This window comes from Octopus bimaculoides, chromosome 14 (genome assembly GCF_001194135.2).
Source record: "Octopus bimaculoides isolate UCB-OBI-ISO-001 chromosome 14, ASM119413v2, whole genome shotgun sequence".
Taxonomy (NCBI): Eukaryota; Metazoa; Mollusca; class Cephalopoda; order Octopoda; family Octopodidae; genus Octopus; species Octopus bimaculoides.
This window is the reverse complement of record NC_068994.1, coordinates 23,797,809-23,804,926: the sequence shown is the minus strand read 5'-3', so window position 1 is coordinate 23,804,926 and position 7,118 is coordinate 23,797,809.

Genomic DNA, 7,118 nt, shown 5'->3' with positions numbered 1-7,118 from the left:
CGTTAGGCCTAACTCATCGGAAGGTAAATACCACCATTACCGATATCCAAACTACAGTGGTGAAGGCTAGCCACTGGATTTGGTTAAAAAGAGACGATGAGCGATGGCTAGAGAAATATTGAGCTTTATTTAATAATCAGTTGATCTAGCAAGCGAGGCCTCATATCAGTGAGGGGGGCCGGTGCGCATTGATGCCGTCGAGAGGTAGACCCCGAAACGCCGCGCATTCTCTCCTGATGACCCCATACACTTGCTGGCTTCCGGTATACGGAGTTCTTGACTGGTAGCACTTGCATGTGCAAGTTGTTTGCAAGACACATATATATACATCACTCTTTGCCTACATGTGAAACATTCTATATTACACGACTTCAAGCATATCTCAGTCTGAACTGAATAACAAACTCAAGCCGGTTAACTATGATATTTATTTATTTAACTTCCGAAAATTCTGCAACCGAATTCATTGGTGTTGTTGTCGGTGTTTAACCTCATGGTAGCTTTCATTGAACACAGCAATGCCAAGAGGTGTTCTTGTCAAGATTCGCCATTCTTTTTCTTTTTCACTTTTAGTAATTCAGAAATACCAACCATTAGCCAATTTTTTGTTCTTTTTTTTTTCCATTAAGACATTTCAGTATGAGTTGAGTGAAATCTGGTGGCTATTTCTCGCTCATTCATCGTGGTGATCGCAGCCTGTTTTGTACTTTTCAGGTCTAACTCAATATTAAGTAAATTCATTAAATGGAGACAAATTTAAATGGAACTCACAGGCAGAGGTAGTTTTCTGATTTAAAAGTTTGTTTTGTGACTGTGGTCTCAGATACAATCCCAGTGCGTAGAACATTTTATTATAATCTCGAGCCGACCAACACCTCGCCAGAGGATTTTGCTGAGGAAAGCCGTGCGGAGGTTCCAAACGGGATTATTCCAACAAATATGCGTGTGAGCACGTGTGTGTTTATGTTGTAATTCTTTGTATGTCATAAACTAGCAGTTCGTTAAACAGTATGACCACATCCAATTAACTCAAACCTTATAAAAACAATCAAATGAGAGTAAATATTCTTTCTTAATGTCGGCGAATCAAATACTGTCATGACAGGCATCTGTGTGTAAATTTTAAGGTTGAGAAATGGAGTGTAAATTCTATTGAGTTAAGAACGGAATTTTGGAATAGCTGTCCCTCGAAGTCCCATACCTCATGAGAAATTGAAAAAGGGAATATTTTATTTCATTTCTCAGCATTCCTCTGTTTCATACAAAGGAAATTATGATTCTGAAATTTTATATTTTTACGCCCACTTCCAGGGCCGGCATAAGGAAGTGCAAGGCCCAATTACAGCAACGTCAATGGGGCACGCAACAAAAATTGAGGATTGATGTTTTATGCTTTGTGTTATATACCAGTACCAGCCAAAAAGTGTTGAGAGCTTGAAGCTCCATCATTAGCCACGATGATATATCAAAAATCCATCATGTCATTCTGCGCTCAAGCGTGTGCGCGGGGCCCTCTCTTGGCGCGGGGCCCTCTCTTGACGCGGGGCCCAATTTGAACTATTCTGTCTAATTGACTTAAAACCGGCCATGGCCATTTCCGTAAGGTTTTTCTTTCTCTAATGAACGGAGCTTATAAGGAGAGCTATCTCAAAATACCGTCGTTTCAACGAAAGAACTGCTGCATGTCATGCTAGAAATAGCAGCCATTATACCTCAAATTATATCCTACCCTGTCACACATGATAATATAATACAAAATGCACTGACCAAAGCACGAAGTAGTTATGATTGAAGCTCTCACCCTCATAGGTCGGATCTGAGGTCATTAAACTGCTGCAACATTTAAAATTCTCTTTAACCAATAGCAAGTATAGTGTAGTAAGGTAGTAAGAGTTTTCTCCCTTGCATTAGATTTCCTGTTGTCATTTGGTAATCCTAATTATTTATCGAGGATTATACTAATATTTATCATTCTTTCTTTTAAAAGAAATGTCGGCTTAGCGCTCATTTTAATGAAAATTATTCAGCAGTGAGGCGTGGTCGCATGGTTAAGAAGTCCTGTTTGTAGCATGTGCATTCTGTCGGAGTCAATGAAATAAATATCATTCAAACACTGGAAGCAATTTAATCGTCTGCCGATCTCGGCAAACATTCAATGGGCTATCTGTAGAGCTTCCCAAGAAAGATAAAATGACACACTGATTGGAGTACACTGCCTTTTCATCAATATATATATATATTACTGCCAACAGAACACATACACATATCCTACCGTTCATGCATACATACATACATACATACATACATACATACATACATACATACATACATACGTACATACATACATACATACATACATACATACATACATACATACATACATACATGCATACATACATACATACATAATTTTATATTTCCTTCTCTTTGTTTCTCTCCTTCCCTCTCTTTTTATCTGTCTATCTGTCTGTCTGTCTATCTATATCTCAAAGAGAATTGTTTAAAACGGTAAAGTTTCAAATATCACTACAACTAAAAGTAAAATACAGCAAATTAAGTTCGACTAATTAGAAGAGCTAATTGACTAAAGACTTTGAGATATAAAAAATATACAGCAGCAAATAATAGAGAATCACAGCTGTAGGAAGCTCCTACTGGGTAACTCAGCTTTCTAGAAACAGCTACTAAATCTTCTTCATATTACATACAACTGTTATGAAAAGGAAGGGAAACATTGGCTAACAATAATAGTAGGAAGATTGTCTAAGAGAAGCATCATGAGTGGGACCCTTTCATCATAAATCTGCACAATCACGGGGATTAAACAACAGCATTTATTAATTTGAATTGAGGTGATATTTAAATTATAAGAGAGAAAATATACTGAAAAGCCATTTCTGAAAAATTGTCGAATTGACCATCGGAGATAAGAATAATGGAAGAGTTGGTTACACAATGGAAAAGACAAAAGAAAAGTCTCAAAACTACCGTTGCACTGGGACCTTATTGTGTTAGAAAGACAGAAATAGCAAATAGAAAAATCCTTTACGGTGTTTCAAGTTTGGAAAAGAATTTCGGGTAAAACACTAAGTATTCCCCAAAGTAATAGAGAATTTGGAGCAAAAATTCATGGCAGAAGAACCAAAGTAGAGTTTTAATAAAGATACTCTTTTTCTACTCTAGGTACAAGGCCCGAAATTATGGGAAGAGGGCGAGTCGATTAGATCGACCTCAGTACGTAAATGGTACTTAATTTATCAACCCCGAAAGATGAACGGCAAAGTCGACCTCGGTGGAATTTGAATTCAGAACATAAAGACAGATGAAATACCGCTAACCATTTCGCCTGGCGTGCTAACGATTCAGCCAGCTCGCCGCCTTATAGTATAGAAATATATTATCGCATGTTGCACGTAACATAGAAGTGATTTTCACCGGATCTAGGACAATGGAATTAGCTTATTTAATAATACTTATGCAAACATTATGAAAGCAAATATTAGTGAATCCAGAAAAAATATACAAGTAAATTACTAACTGGCTTCAGACAGTTCGGTAATGATAACCAACCAGATATTGTACGAAGGAATAAGTTATGATTCAAATGGGAAGTTGCTGGCATTGATGAATTGTACATGTGTTGGTTTAATTACATCAACTTGCTGTCATAAGAGCAGAACGGCGTAACAGATTTCTTATTTCTATTCATTCATTTATCTTCTAGGAAAAAGCAAACCATAGGACTAATGACTCTAGCTCTTTGGAGTTAGACAATTGGTACATTAAAATACTAAACAACTGTAACAGTAGCTCCATAACTCCCTATAAGAGAGAATACCAACTGTCAGAAAAGTTACGGAAAAGCAGTATCGAATATATCGTCATTATGAGTAAAAGTTTGATAAGTCCTTCTGATAGAAGTGAGATTTCAACTAAGCCCAATCAGAAACTCCATTCATCCAAAATTACTCTGACCACCCATGGCACGAGTCCACGCTCAATTGTTGTTCTCCAATCCGTAAAGGCATGCGTTGTGTAGTGTAGTTCCATTCATTTGACCCTTCTTTCCATAGTAATTCACATTTCGGTTAGAGAACTTTTCCCTTCCCATTAACGTTACTTTTCTTTCTAAGTGGAACTTGAAAAAAATTGATGACAGCTTGGTCGAAGAGCAAGATGTCTAATCTCAATTTTGCAAACTAGTCCACCACAAAATCTTTTTTGCTATGGCTATTAGACAGAGGTGAACTGCTTACCCAGCCCTGTTAAAGGTGAGCTATATGTCGATGTTTACCATAAATTTATTGATGTCGTATAGGTCTTAAATGCAACAACATTTGTTCCACATAATTCCACCAAAATTAACAATGCTCGGACCCTGCTCGAATATATGCAGATTGAATTCGCCACTGTACATTTCGGACAGTCCCGCTAAACAGCGTTTCCATATTTATAGTTCGAAACTGGTAATGCCTGCCAGTACCAATACCAGGTCAAGGATTTTCTAGAAGTTATACATAGTAGTCCTGGACTCGAAAGTCTTCCCAAACGGGCCAACCCCTCTGTCATCATCGACGTCAAGAGTTTTTCCGAGGTCGTTATTCTTCTTACCTACTACTAGGCCTTGATATTGTGCTGAAGGGAAACTTCTATAGATCGCATTGCCCGCCCCATAACCACACAACCGAAAATATAGAGATCGGTGAGCACTTGATGATATTCCAGATGCAATTCGCCTGAACTTGCTCTTTCACAGTTTGTTCGTCTAAACGAGCAGATATGGAAATACGTGCCTTACAAACGGAGTCTACATCTGCTCACCATCCAAGAACATTCTATGTAGCGCAGCCTCGAGTATGTTTGCACTGTAGTAGCCGCGGCATGCCTATCCCACTTTCAAGAGAGTCCCTGCAATAGGCGGGTGGTTTACCCATCGGATTGCATCCCTTCCGCAATAAGCGGAAGAGCAAGTGCCCCAATATGGTTTCGAACGGGAACTGTGGCAAGGCAAAGTGGTCATGCGTTAAATTAAGACAAAGGCGTTCAACGCATTCGCTACTTTTTTTCGACTTTTCAAGAATAACATCTTTTATCTTAGGTCATTTCGCAGTAAGATAGGCCTATTTACTCACAACCTCATCCCAGTTCCCGTCCACAGTAATTTCCAGACCAAACCTGTACCTGAAGAGTATAATTGTCCGTTTGTCCAGTGATGCACGACGCCGTCCAACACCATAGATTTGCCTCTCTAAGTGTCAAGCTGAAAGCCCACCGTCTTGTCTAGATTGATCTTTGCTCCTACGCTTGTCTTGTATTCTATAGAATGATGCCCGTATTCTATAGAATGGTACCCAACACCATTAAGATGACGTCATCAGCATAATCCAACACAGCTCCCCGCATCTCATCCCAAAAGTGATGCCCCTTGACAGTTCTAGCCTCGGCAGTAATGCTCGAGCGCCCACGCGTATAGGAGAGATGAGAGAGGACACCCTGACGGACCGAGCGCGCCTTATAGAATGGTTCCGAGAGATGACTGTTCTTTCTGACCTCTATGCAAGTGCCGCTTGTGCATGACTAAGTTCCTGTCTCTGATAGCGAATCCAAAACGACCACTTTTAAGATTAGTGCCAAGTTGCCATGGTTGACCTAATCGGGAGCTTTCAACTGATCCCACTTGGGCCTCGTCTAAGCGAGGTTTGTTCTTACTGTTATTGGTCCTTCGCCGAACTTCGTATCTTCCGCTGATCCATCACATAGTACTAGAAAACCAGAAATATCTACTTGAAACCGATTAGCACGCGCCAGTCCCCATCTTTTAAAGTCTAAATTACGGTTTCGTTACCCGTCGCGCCTCCACTATCCAAGCTCATCGACTGGCTCTTCTTCTCTATTGTTTTTCCACGTCAGCCTCTTCTAGCTTGCTATCAATGAGTTAGACTTATATAGTACAATTCAAGCTGCGATTACCACGATGAATGAGCGAGAAATGGCCACCAAATCTCCCTCAGATTCAAAAGTCTTTAAAAAATAACCAACCAAAATGTTGGCCAATAGCTGATATTTCTGAATCCAATCGAATTCTTTCTATCGACTCATATTTAATCACCTTCTTCCCTGCGCCCACCCACTATTATTGACTCATCAACTACATCTTACTTGACAAGCTCGCTTAGACGACCCATGTAGTCTTTGTGTGCCGAGAAAGAGAAATTTAACTTTTGGTAACCGGGTCACTCTTTGTGGACTACCAGTTTAAATTGTGGGCATCTTCCACTGTTTCTATCCTCTAACCTAACGAACACTTTATCTAGATTCGGTATGGATGATCTACTCTTGTCACTCCATGTCCACGCCAGCACATTCAACAAATTCAGTTGTTACCTGTTTGATAGAAGTATCTACGCAGGTTTTTGAGGTTATTCCACCCTTTCTTCTATGAGCGGAACTCAGTCTTATCGTGTGCCTAAAATACAATTCCAGTCCCTCACTAGTACTAAAGAGCGGCACTTTCTTAAGAAAGTTCCTTGTCATCTAAAGAAATCCGACCACCATATTCCGGTAGACGCTTCTACGGACACTAGTTTAAAGGCACTACTTTCACCATCGTTCCCTTCCAGTACCTCTGACTTACCACCCGGATATAGGAGTATTCAGCATTACAGTTCATCACAAAAACTCTCTGTTAAAAAATTTGGAATATACGCGATACGAATATTTCTTTTATACCTATTTCTCTTATAATGACACATGTCCTATTTTTCTTTTAATATGCCACATAGTTCCAATCTCTATCTCTGGATCTTTTAACAATATATGTTCATCTGATGGTATGCTCATATCCATCAATTTGCAGGTTTTGCTTCTGTTGTCCTTGACGATAATATCTTCTCTATTTCATGAATTATCCAGTCTTTGTCAACTTAGAAATCTCAGAACACTGTTATTTTTCTCCATCTATATCTGACTAGACTACATATCATTTGATGACAGTTTTTGTTTTGTAAGATTGTATATATTTCTCTAAATATTTGGCTTTACTTTATTATTATTATTATTATTATTATTATTATTATTATTATTATTATTATTATTATTATTATTATTATTGTTCAGTA